At 40.7% G+C, this 13,807-nt stretch overlaps 1 protein-coding gene across 2 annotated transcripts in view; it reads right to left on the minus strand.

Moving 5' to 3' along the window:
- Positions 1–13,479, minus strand: part of tmem198a (transmembrane protein 198a) — a 36,033-nt gene extending 22,554 nt beyond the window's left edge. Inside the window, exons 1-2 of one of the 2 annotated variants that reach the window (XM_054787515.1) lie at positions 13,195–13,479; positions 5,190–5,231 (exon numbers count right to left, since the gene is read on the minus strand). The gene's annotated coding sequence lies outside the window, so the exon portion shown is untranslated. The remainder of the gene's footprint in view (positions 1–5,189; positions 5,232–13,194) is intronic. The other variant, XM_054787514.1, reaches the window with a different exon arrangement.
- Between the last annotated feature and the right edge of the window lie 328 nt (positions 13,480–13,807).

A 13,807-nucleotide genomic window follows, 5' to 3' on the forward strand; every position in this document is an offset into this window, starting at 1 on the left:
ATCCAGATTTTTTTATATACTGTATATATAGTCAAACCTTGATTTTCTAAAGCCCCAGTTTTCGTAAAAATAAGCGTCACCTGACTGTACGTCTATTCATCAAAGAGTATGACGATTCGTATGACGATTATGATGCTGAAGTGTAGGGCTGCAACTAAGGATTATTTTAATAATCGATTCATCGGTCGATTATTTTTTCGATTAATCTATAAATCGCACTGAAAAAAACCAACATATTTTTACTTTCCTCCTCTTTAAGAATGCATGAATGGACTTTTTCCCTCCCCAGAATCACAGCAAAGACAGCGAGGAAGAGGAATTTCTCCGACACCGAAATTGCAGTGGAGAAGTATAAAAAATGAACTGGCAAACATCACAAACACGCTACTGCAAATCAACAAGTCACTGGCACGGACTGCTACATGTGCATCACCAATAAATCAATAAGAAGTAACAAATAAATAAACGTTAGGGGCAGGCTTTGTGTTTGGCATCGGCTCGTCTGCTCTGGGGGGAGGGGCGGTGCATTGTTTGATGGTCAAGTTGGTCTACATACACATCTCTGCAGGGGTTCGCTTCGCAAGGTATCAGAAAGAGGCAAAAATGTTGATCGCTCTTTTCCGAAGTCCTTGTTTTGCAAGTAATTGGTGGCTACTCCTCTTTGATTCAAGGTTATCAACGTAACCTGACAAGATCCTGTAAATAGTTGAAGTGTGAAATAAAACTCAAAAAAATCTACTGGAGTTGATTTGATAAAGCGTCCTCGACGATCGATCTTCTCAGCCTGTTCAAGTGCCGGCTGGCTTTAGACCAAAAAGAACTTGACAATAAATCAACCCTGCAAAATACACGCTAGTCCAAAAGGACAGCATTATCAATTTGTATTATGGAGATATTTAGAAAATAATTCTCAGGAAACTTGATCTACCGTATCGCCATTCGTTTCATCGTTCAGCAACCACTATCTTTATCCGGCCAGCTCTTCACCCTCAGGGAGAGATCCACTGGTTCCTGCTCAGCTACAAAACCCTTCATCGTTAAAACGATGTAGGGTTTTGTTTGCTATCCACAATAGCACCTGTGATCTATGTTTTAGCACTTTAGCACAATAGTCTGAAACTGACTACAAAAGAAGTTAAAAATTGATACATTAATTCTCGTCTCTTGTGTCATCAATTCTCTGCAACTCATAATCACAGATCCCTGCACCAATCACTGATTACCTTTAACCACTACTTTCTATGTTTTTAATTTAACTAGGGCTGAAGCAGACAATTATTTTCTTAGTCGATTAATCTGAAGCTCGTTGCTTCGATTCATCAAGTAATTGGTTAGGCCCTAGACCAGGGGTGGGCAATTATTTTTTCCATGGAGCTGCATAAGAAACACATAATGTTGTGGAGGGCCAGGCTGAAAGGCTGAACTATTATATGAATATATATATAATATTTATTGTAATTCTTTATTTTTAAAAAAGTAGTAAATAGCATTGTTTTGATAAGCAGGCAAGACAAAATGTTAAAGTTATGCAATTAAAAAGTGAGATTGCCTTCCAAAAAATGTAATTTATGCACACAAATTTCTCAAAACAGTGGTAGACAAAATGTTAACCTTTTTACGATTTGTGACTCATATTAGTGAACATTTTCAGTCACATTCACTCCAAAACACATTTGAGTTTCATATACTGTTGGAAAGTGATGTAAAGGTTGTGATCATTTTAAAGACATCTCAACATTGTCTTTGTGCTCCAAAGGAGGAGAAAAAGTCCAAATTTGACACTTCACGTTGCAGCTGTAGCTCCAGGTTCCCCGCAATGTCCTCCATCCTCCTCGTCACGGTCCGCCTGGACAGCGGGACTTGCTCGAATGCGGCTTTGTTTTCAGGGCATATTATTAGCGCTGCAGAGTCTACCAAGCACTCTTTCACAAACTCCCCCTCCGAAAATGGCTTGCTGTTTTTGGCTATTTTGTGGGATATGACAAAACTGGTCTTGGTTGCTGCATCCCTGGATGTATGGAGCCTGGTAAAAAAGCCTTGCTGCGTTTGCAGTTTAACTCACAAAGCGTCCAATGTTCGCACTTTTTTGGCGTCAGTCATTTTTTTATATTTCTCCCGGTGTTTCGTCTGGTAATGCCGACTCAGATTGTAGTCCTTAAACACGGCGATCTGCTCCCCGCAAACTAAACACACGGCTTTACCTCCAACTTCAGTAAATCTTCGTCCAATTGTTGTTGAAAATCCTACACTCTTATTTCATCTTCTGATAACGTTCAATCTTAAGTGTCAATATGTATTATGTCATTATGTACGTGAATTAAAAACATTCAGAATAAAAGCAGTGCAGCTTTAGTCCATGAATGAGGTGAAATTAGAAAGTATGTTTATTTTGGAATTTCCAGTTAACCGTACACGTTAGTCAGAGTCAACATAGGAACGGGCCAATCAGGGTCATATGATGCCCAGGTCTGCCCGAGAGGGATCAAATCAACATGAACCAAACACGGTTACTGGTTTGGTCTGCAACATGTCAGAAAAGAGGCAAAATGTCAAATCACTGTTTTCCAAAGTCAAAGCAAACATAAAGATAATAGGTCTGCTTTCATGGATGACTCAGGAAATTAAAAAGATATTCACATTTGAGAAGCTGGAATCACAGGACAAAACAATCGAATGCTAAAATAGCTGTTGATTAATTGGGTTAATCGATTAACCATCGATTAATGGATTGATTGTTGCAGCTGTAAATTTATCTTTTCTGAGAACCTCTTTAAAAGTTGTTCAGGTTACTTATACCTGGTAAAATAAAAAAAATGAATGAAATATACGTGGAAGCATGATGGCGATTAAGGTAAACAAAAGTGAAATGTTGTAGATAAACCCTGCTAATGCCACCAAAGCAGTTACTAATATATCTTGGCCAGAGGTCATGAGGGTAAAAGAGACAATTGCTGGAATGTGTATAAAACAAAGAACATAAGCATTACTTTTGTTTTTATTTTTTAGCGAGTACACTTGAACTTCATGTGAAATTCTTTATACTTCAGTCAGAGTGGTCACTGAAAATGTAAAAAAAAAACGTGTGGTGCGACAGCGTGCCGAGCAAAGAATGAAGTCAACACTCCCTCTGTGTGATCCGTAATCCGATTGTCTTTATACTTTGTTTTGGACACCAGACCAAAGGCACACGCTTGTTAATGCATGGCAGTCCTTCCTTTGTAATGGCCAATAACAGATGCTCTATAACGGGCCTGAAGTGCATTGATGAGTGCACATTAGGACCCAGACCATCATCTGTCTCCAAACCTGATTTAAATAATCCTGAGCTGGAATTAAGTGAACGTTTTGCAAATGAATGAGGAGTGCGCCACCAAAACATGCGGCGTGAGCGTGTGTGTTTTAATGACCCGCGGATTGATCATGCTGAAACCACGAGAAAGAAAATGCTTCTCATAATTCATAGAAGCACATCTAGCTAGTGTATCACAGCGTGGGATGAACATGACAAACTCGTGGCAGAAAATGGAAATCCTTCCTTACTGTGCTGAAAGTGACATACACGGTAGAGTTTCTTTTTTGTGGTTTAAAGAGGGGGGATAGCGCATCCATATGCATGTGACAGTAACACCGTTGGTGATGTCATGATGACTAACAAGATGAGTTCCATCAAGCCCATCTGTCACTGGGGAGACTGCTGTGAATGTGTGTTGTTGGGAAAACAGAAATAGCCTTGGACGAGTCAGAGCTTAGTATACACAATGTTAATAATATACAATTTTAACATATTTTTCTGTTGATTCAATTGCAATTATATACACTCACCAGTAGGGGTGTCTTCGAATACAGTAGTTGACTATTCGACAATTTGATTCTGAGGAGTCTGATTTGACTATCAATCTCGCAGTCGAATAATATGAAAATGTTTTAATAAACAACTGATGTGATGTGCGTGTTTAACAGAACTTGCGGAAGACGGCGGCGCATACACACAGTGAAGCCCGTAGTTCTTACTGACCAAATCGGGTCTGGTTTAACATCTAAAACTAGACAAGAGTTTCAGGATATTGGATTTTGCAGCGCCAATTTTTTTTGAAAAAAACGCATCCCTGACATCTCCAGAGTACGGGAGTCTACACACACCAGCCATGCGGTAGAAGTGCTCGCAAGCGGCGTCAAAAACACGAGGAACGCGCGGAAGAATACAAGCTAAGCTCAAGCTAACGCCCCACAGACTCTCCTTCCTGAACATTTTCCTCACTAATGTGCGGCCTTTAGTTGATGGATGAGTTATGACTTCACATCACCCATGTCATAATGTCATAAATGTCATAATTTTCAGAGACGTGACTAAACGGCGGAATACCGGACAATGCTATTGAGCTAGCCGAGCGCCACACATTTCGGGCTGACAGAACAACTTCTTTCTGCTTTCTATGTCACTAAATAAATAAAAGTGTTGTTGCTACCACCTATGTTTATTTGTTTATCTGAGAATGTTAGACTTTTTCTTAGAGGTGGAAAAAGTCGCACATGAGATCTGTTTATTTGTTAGGCTCGCCATTTGCGGTGCTCTCGAATATTAGTTGACTATGGAAAAATCTATAGATATAAGATATATCAAGATATACATGTAGATATAAGATTCCCTGTATGAATATTTTTTGTTGAAGGCAGCCCAACTCACCAGTCCTCAATCATAAGGTACAGCTGCACAACAACTGAGATTCAATACCAGACCGGAATCAAAAAATTCTGCCAGTTTTGACAGTTTACACACTGTAGAAGGAAGCATCAAACCCCTAAAGTAGGGATGGGCCTCAATTTGATCCAATGTCCACATCAGGTTCAAACGCCAGCGTAATTCACAGAAATTTCGGATCCATCCGCAGAGATTTCCAATCCATGAACCGTGTCTGTGCTTAAAGGCTGCTCTGCTAGCTGGATGCAACATGTAATGTAGTGCTCCGTAGGTAGCGATGCTACAGTATGTCCTTTCAGAGGCGCAGAGCTGATCCTCTAAGTTACTAATGTTCACCCCCATGGCAGCAAATAAACTACTTTTCTTACAGGTTTCATTCTCACAAAAAGAGGACGAGGAATAGTTAAGCTAAGCCAGAGATGCCATGCTAACCGATAAGCTAGCTTGAATGTAAAGTAGCAAAAACAAATAAGTGATTTATGTGCTTTACCAGAAGTCTATTTGGAACCACGGTACAGCAGAGAGTAGCCACCTGTGAAGGAAATTAGCAAATAGATTAAGGGTCTAGACGGAGAATAAAACAACTACGCAGATGAACTACATTGTGAAGGCACACATCCCAAAACCAAAAATGAAGCAAAGTCGCAAGTGTCAGTACTCGATTAAAAGTGTTTTGTGTTAACATTTTGTGTGTCTGGAAGGGATTCATTGGTTTTACATTGTTTAACATGGGAGCAGTTGTCTCGGTTTTCGTACGATTTGGTTTTGTAAGAAACATTTTAAATGGATTGATAACGAAAATCCAGGTACCGCAGTATACTACACTCCAGCATGAAAAGTTTGCAGCCTTAAGTCGAATCTCGATGATGTCACTGATGATGTTGATCACATGCAGTATTATAGAGCTGCAACAATTAATCGATTAATTATCAATTCATCAATTAATTAATCAACTATTTTGATATTCGAGTTGTTTATTTAATCTAAATTCTCTGATTTCCAGCCACTCAAATGTGAATATTTTAAAATTCCCTTCATTATACATGAAAGCAGACTATATTTTAGTGTTTTGGGCAAAACAAGATAATCACACACATCATCTTTGACTTTGGAAAACAATGATGGACGTTTTTGCCTCTTTTCTGATTTATGTTGTGGACCAAAAACCACCAACTGCTTGTGTTTGGTTCATAGTGATTTGATTAATCTACGGCCTAACTGCTTAATCACACAAAATAACAAGCTTGAGATTAATCAACTAAGAAAATAATCATTAGTTTCAGCACTACAAAATTTACAAATATACAGACTCAGGTCTGAGTTTTAGGATATCACAGCCTGTGTGTCAGTCTGTGACTAACAGGTAATCAGGTGTACTGTCCTGCGCTTCCCACCTCAGCTGGGAAAGGCTCCAGCTTTCCTTTGACTCTGAATGGGATAAGTGGTATAGAAAAACGGATGAATGGTTGTCGTTTCTACTTTACCTGTGAGGATATGGTAGGAAGCCAAGTCTTCTCTTGCTCCAGTCTTATTTCACTCATGTAAGCATTACTACCAGTCAACGAAGCACAGTTTGACAATATGTTTTACTTATTTCCCAATGGATGTTTATTCGCATCAGCATGCAAAACTCTTACTTACGCTTTGTGTGAACTACAGAAAAGGACAGCTTTAGAGGCCATAATGTTGTTATATGGTAATGTTAAAAGCAGTCTCGTAGCTCTCAGGGCTGCGTGCATTGACTGCAGACCCACTGGTGTTTGCATGTGTAAAATAAGGCTAAAAGTAGATAGCGCTTGCATTGGAGCAGCCCGGGTCATGTGTTTGTTCAGGTCATTAAGTTTAAGTGCAGCAGGGTGACTTGTATGGGTGCTAAGACACCATTAACTTTCTCCTCACACTTCCTCAGCTCTCCCTTTTGAGCTAAAATCTATTGAATATCAGTGACCTATGGCACCATCCACCCACATGCACCCAAAACACGACACAGGCAGCTTATGCATTTTTCGAAAAAGTACAGAAGTTAATACAAAGTGTTCTCCAGTGATCCTAGCTGTAGTTCAGCCTGGCAGTACCTTAAGTGATTTGAGGTGTGTGTACAGTATGTGTGTGTCGTGTTGGTGGTCTCAGCATTGATCCCTCCGTAAGCCCTGGTCAATGCTAGAAGCCTGAAGGTGAGGTAGCAGGGAGTAAAGAGGCTTTCATCAGATTACAGCTCATTCTCTATCTTTCGACGTCTCCCTTTCCACCAACATTTATCTGACGGCTGCTTTCAAGCACTTTGCTCCTCTGCTCATGAAACACCAGACCATAGTGTAGAATTTGTCTCCGGTTCAAAGCAAATCGATATTCCTCTCTTCTAATGTCCCTAATGAGCTGATTTTGTGCACTCAAAATGCATGAAGTGTACAGTGGCAGTGTTATGGCCTCTGGGAACTCACTTTCCCCTTACAGGAGGTTGACCTTATAGTTGGAATGCGAAAGCACAGACCTCCGCCGAGGTTTAACCATGGCTCACCAATAACTGAAATAGACAAACATTCTATGATCTTAGCCTGTTACATGCAGATCCAGAATTTATTTTAGATGTATACGATTGGAAAGGCACTTAGTAAAAGTGGAACAAGTGTGGCTTGTGGATTACCAAAGGTAAATGCCACCTATCTACACATTTTCATGTAAGGTCATGTAAGGTGTGTTTTTTGCGGAGTCCTGCCAACACTCACGTGCAAACTAGCTAATTGGTGGAAACAATACCTCACTTTAGAGATTAGAAATCTTACAAAAGCACAACAAGCAACATCTCTTGAAATTTGACAATTATCAGTGGGTGAATGTTATATGGAATTTTACTTGCCAAATCCTCACTCCGGATCGAATAAGGATGAAGTTGGTTTGACATTACAACTAAAGCTTGGGTTATGCTTGACGCTGTTACGTGCAGCGTGAAAATAAGACGTGCGGAATCAGGTGGAGACAACTTTTGCAGCATTTATTGTCAGTGCGTCATGTCCCCGCTGTTAGCCCATATTTTCCCAGATGATAGGTGCCAGTGTAGAGCGTCTGCGGCATTCGTACACAATACACCATAGTAGAAGTAGAAAGCGTTGCTGACAACTCTGTGTCGAGCTTGAGCTTAAACGTTTCTCTGTGTTTGATAAAGGACAATAGCCAACCCATCTCTTTCACAATTGGTGGGGCATTCTTGCCTTCTCCTGCATCACCATTTTTCCCTTTAGCGCCATTCTTGCCTTCACATTTCGGTCTCTTAAATTTGTCCAACTTTTTATTTTAGTGCCTCCTCGTCTCTTCCATTTCTCTCCAATAATTGATGACAATCTGTTGATCGCGGTGATTTTTACGAGCCAAATCATAAAGGTGTCTGTATTTTTGAATCTCCGCCACCAGGGGCTTTTGCTTGTCCGCCATGTTTTTCCACGCAGGACCGTCTGCGTATTAGAAATTTTTCTAGGTGCACGGTGCGGAAAATTTGGGCCGCGCGGAGCCGTGCGGACCTCGCGGATGCGTCAGGCATAAACCAACCTTTACATTGTAAAATGGTCTTTTCTGTCAATTGGAGAGAATAAAACATTTGTCCATCCATCCAACATTTTTCTTCTGCCTATCTGGGTCCGTGTTGCGGGGGCAGCAGTCTAGACTTCGCGGTCTCCGGCCACCTCTTCCAGTTTCTCAGGCCTGCTGTGAGACATAATCCTTCCAGCGTGTCCTCGGTCTGCCCCAGGGCCTGGCTGGTTAAGCCCGGAACACCACACCAGGTCCTCCTGGATGACCGATCTCTTATGGCGAGTCCAGCCACTATACGGAGGAAAATCATTTCAGTCGCTGGAATCCACGATCTAGTTCTTTCAGTCACAACCCAAAGCTCATAACCATAGGCGAGGGTGGGAACATAGATCGACCTTACAGCTCAGCTCTTTTCAGCATGACCATCTGTTACAGCGACCACATTACTGCAGACGCCTGTCGATCTCACACTCCAGCCTTCACTCGCTTGTGAACAAGACCCCAAGATACTTGAACTCCTCCACTTCGGGCAAGACCTCAATTCCACCCCGAAGGATGCAATCCGCCCTTTTCTGGCTGAGAACCTTGGCCTCAGATTTTGGGGGGCTAAGTCTCATCCCAGGGGTGACATAAGGAAAGAGCACCTCCCATTCGTCTCTCCTCTTAAGTATCTTCACATTTTGGACGGTTCTGATAATTTTGTTAAAAAACTTGGTGCTCTTAAATAATTGCATAACCACAAAGAGAAGTTGTCGGAATGGCCATTGTTGGTACTTGGACTTTTCTCCCAGCCGGGGCCTAACAATGCTGCCTGTAGGAGACAGTCAGCAAACTTGTAGAAATAAATAAATGGATTCATTATTTCCGATGCCAATCTCTTGCAGGGATTCTTGCCAAAAGAACAAACGAGCACCATTGGGGGGTATCATCCAATCCATCAAAAAACCAACAACAGAGATATCAAAAACTATATACAGTATACTGTAGACAGCAAACCTACACTGATGAAACCCCCCCTTGGGAGAGGTAAAAATGATACTGACTGAAACATGTTTAGTTGTCCAACTAGGCGTGACATAATGTTCATTTCCAATATGTAAAATGTCCCAACTACGCTTCATTTTGAAAAAAAAAAGCGAAAAAGGACACTTTGATGTATGTTTCGGAAAAAAAACACATGGAGGATAATAAATCTTCTTCTTGTCCCCAAACACTGCCAGGTAGTGTTTACACCCCAGACCGAGATGTGGCCAGTTTCACCAGACGTGCCTGCTAATATGGAGACTGGCCTGGCGACAAAGTATCATGATAGCAAACAAATGTGCACACAGGCCACACTGCCAGAGCGCGCGTGCACACTGTGAGTCACTTCCGACGCTGTCCTCATTACAGACTGCATGTCACCATATATTTAGTATGGACAGACAGCACGTACAGTATGTCTGACTTTGCAAGCAAAACACTGGATTTCTATTAATGGGACTGATCTGACACTCTCTCTCACACCTCACTTGGTTCTCAGCCACTTCTTCTCACACATTTCTCTATTCACACTGTTTGAAGTATGCGCATCTTGTCAATTCATGTTATTTCGTATTCTGTCTTCGCACTCATGCGTACTTCTCTGCAATAATAGCCCTGCTGCAAACCAGATTTGACAAAGACATTCCTGTCGACATTTTGTTGCTCAGTAGTCTTTTTGGCTTATGTTCTCCACACTTACATAACCCATCTTCTCTGTATTGTGAGTCGAGCAGAAAGGCAGACAGCCCATTCGTTTGGTTTGATTCACCTTAAAGAGCTAATAAACACCGGATGTAACAAAGCCGTTTTTAGAATCATTCAAAACACACTCAAGGTTGTCAGTCTGAAAGATCTGTCCAGCGGAATTTCAAGCCATATTTGCTGCATCGGTACAAATCCTGAGAACAGCTAAATCCTCACTAGATGTCTCATGCATTTTTTTTTTATTCCCAGAGTCTGAAATGGAAAATGCCAGAGGGAGATAGAATTTTTGACTTCTGGCCAAACTGTTCATCAACTGAGCTTGTCACTTTGGCGAAGGTCTGAGGAAGACTGCTTGGATGTTGATTACAGTTATATAAGAGCACTGCGCCATATGGGGCCTCACTCAAATTGCTTTCAATGGACTTTTAAAAGATGGATCTTTAAATAAAATGTATTGTATACCTCCGATTTCAATCACCGAACTGTCCATTCTCTCATCCTGCAAGTAATATCCAGAGCTGCAATCATCATCACATTTTCACAGTACAGTGGTGCCTTGCTTTTTGCCATATAGACGCTTTCGATTTTTTTGCTCATATGTGACCTGTATGTAATTTTTTTCATGTCAGTGTGAACAGTACAATTCCGATTTTTTTCAAATGCGACCCAGGCCTCTTTTGTATATGGATATAAATACGATGTATCCGATGCTACTGCAGTCTGAATGTTCTGGTCGCGTATATCCGACCTACACATCATCAAAAGGCGTGTTTCGCCACACGACAATTAAGGAAAAGTACTCGCAGATGCATTGGCAAAAATTCTTTTTGGCATCCGAAAATTATTACAAAAATCTGTCAGTGAAGCGGCTCACGTCAATCTCCCACCGCTCCTGGCTCCACTCACATATTCCCCGCAAACAGCCATCTAAAGCCATAATCGAAATAATTTGGTTGAAAAAATATTGCACAAAGTCCTTGAAAATGCCACAAATTCACCAGGAGATGCCGTGTTTACTTCCATAAACACACTCATACTCATGTGTAATATTTATAAATGACAAATCGATGGAACTTATTGTTGATGTCGTACATCCTGGTGAGATAACAGTTGTACTCAATAAAAAAAAATGCATGGACAGTGCGACAAACGTGTAGGGTTTCGCAGAACAATACAATACAAGTCCTAGTTTGTTACGTTCAATACTGTATGAAAACCGAGACAGTGTATGAAAACTGAGGCAAAATTTGAGCGAAATGCTCTGTTTTGAAATGATATCCCTGAAGTTGAGTCTTAGTAGTGCATTCTATTTGTCTTCACTTTTGAGCGTAAAGATCTGATTTTGTTATTTATGTGTATCCCACTGACCTTTACTTCAGTCTCTTATATGCAAATAATCTCATGCTCGGAAAAGACAGATGTGTCTATTCTTCTTCATTTCCCATCTTGTCCTGAATTATTCAGGTACAGTTGGGGGGCATTACAAAATTATATGGAAGCAGCCAAGTTTCTTCACACTGTGCTTCCTAAAAATCTGCATAACTTTGACAAATATGCATTGCCTACGATCAATCGTCTAAATTGACTTGCGACTGAATAGTGTGCAAGCTGTACTATATAGTGTGCATGCTGTACTATACGGCAGTTTTACGCTAATGCACTTCCAGCTAAAAGCATGACCGCAATGATTGACAGACTTTTGTGTACAGATGACTTTAACAAGAAGGTTATGGAATACAGTCAAACCTGGTTTTCGAACGCCCCTGTTTTTGTATGTTTCGGGATTGGCAAGAACTTTGCCCTGGTCTCGATAATCGTACAGTATGGTATTTCACGGAATCCAATGCCCAAAAAAAACACCCTACCCATTGGTAGGGATTCACTGGATTGGATTCACTGTTCGTGAATTTTTCATTCTGCTAAATAACCCGCCATGAGGCCAAAGAAAGTTGCGAGTGCCAGCAATTTCGTAAAGAAGGTGAGAAACACTATTGAATTCAAGAAAAAACTCATCGCAAAGTACGCTCTTCACCGTCTTCGCCAAAAACAGTCTTCAATAAAGGTAAAAGCCATTTTTGGTTCATATTTTTGGGTGTCTGGAACCGATTAGTTGGATTTACACTATTTTCAATGGCCGCACCCCACTCGGCTCCCCTAGGGAACATATTTAAAGCGACACACACGAGTACAAGTGTATTTTTGTCTTAAATGTCTTATTTCTATTATTATGTCTACTATATTGGGTAGAAAGATGACTATAGGGGTGTTATTTCACGCCTACCTGGCTCTAACAAAATTAGAAAATGTATTTAGAAGGTCGTAAACAGGTTTTCTAACTACGAAAACAGCAACCAATTAACACTGATTAACAAGTGATTGCCGTATTGTGCAAAAGCTTACGATATTGAACTTTTTTCCTGTTTTTCCAATTATGAGACACTGAATTTGGGGTTTTTATTCGCTGTAATATATCATCATCAAAATGATTAAGACATACATTCTTGAAATATATCACGCTGTGTGGAGTCAATAAAAAGACTATAAGAGTTTCACTTTTTTGAATTGAATAGCTGAAATAAACTTTTCAAATATATTCTAATTTATTGAGCGATAGAGAAAATATTGTCCAACTAATAAAGCACTGTAATTGTACATGTTCTCAGACTTTTTTGTTATTTGTTAATGCCTCTTATTATTTCTAAAAGTATTGCCTCAGCCAGACTTGCAGACATGAAAGTGAGACACACTACAGTATATCCATCTTTGTTTTGCTTTGACCAGCGCGTTCAGCATGTGACATGAAAAACATACAGCAAATGCTTGCACAAAAGAATACAAAAATTTGACGAAGGTGGCTAGCTAGATGGAGTGAGTACAATAAAATCCAATCCAAATCCAAATCCTCACAGTGTTTCCACTGCGTCCAACCCAATTGCACGCGAAGGGTATCAAAATGAGAGTAGAGTTGTTGCAGTTATTGATTGTCAGAAACCATGAGGAACACTAGACATGATACAGAGTGTGTTGACAAGTGTGGAGGTGGTCAAAGAGCACCGAACGCCATCCCCTTAATGAAAACAAAGGGGGGAGAAACAATAGATGTTACACACATAATGGTCAAACACAAACACATAGAAGACGCTAAAGTATTTATGCTATTTCAATACTTGTGTAGTTGGGTTTTTTGTTTGTTTTTTTTGCTGTAGAAATGTATGATGCTGTGTGAACAAAAGAAAACTCACCTCAAAAAAGGCAACATCTTCGAGTGTTTCCTGCTTTGTCCACGAAAGATCTCCACTTGTCCGCTGGGTCAGCTCGAAAAAGCCCACGTTTCATTTCACTATTGTCAACCGAAAGAAGAACTCCGCTGAAACGAAACACGGCTCTCATCCACACTTGGAAAATCTCTCCGAATCTCTCTCCATAATCGCCAGGAAGCTGGGAAATGTTTTTTTATTCCATGTTTACATCACACTGCCTTCTCATAAAGCGCTCTCGATGTGCTCTCTTTGTGTTTGTCTGTGTCTCAGAGGGGTGGGCGGATCGATTCAAAGAGCGATAGTATCGATATCAGGAGCCGTATCAATAACGTATAGATACTAGCGTCAATATTTTTCAGTTTTCTCAAATGTTTTTTCTGTGTGGTGTTCATATTGATCTGGTTTTGATAGGGTTTTCTCCCAGTACTGCGGCTTCCTCACACAGCATGTGAGGTTAATTGCTGACTCTGAATTGTCCATAGGTATGAATGTGAGTGCCAATGGTTTGTCTATATGTGCCCTGCGATTGGCTGGCGACCAATCCAGGGTGTACCCCGCCTCCCGCCCAAAATCAGCTGGGATAGGCTCCAGCATA

This window comes from Dunckerocampus dactyliophorus, chromosome 9 (assembly GCF_027744805.1).
Source record: "Dunckerocampus dactyliophorus isolate RoL2022-P2 chromosome 9, RoL_Ddac_1.1, whole genome shotgun sequence".
In the NCBI taxonomy this organism is placed as follows: Eukaryota; Metazoa; Chordata; class Actinopteri; order Syngnathiformes; family Syngnathidae; genus Dunckerocampus; species Dunckerocampus dactyliophorus.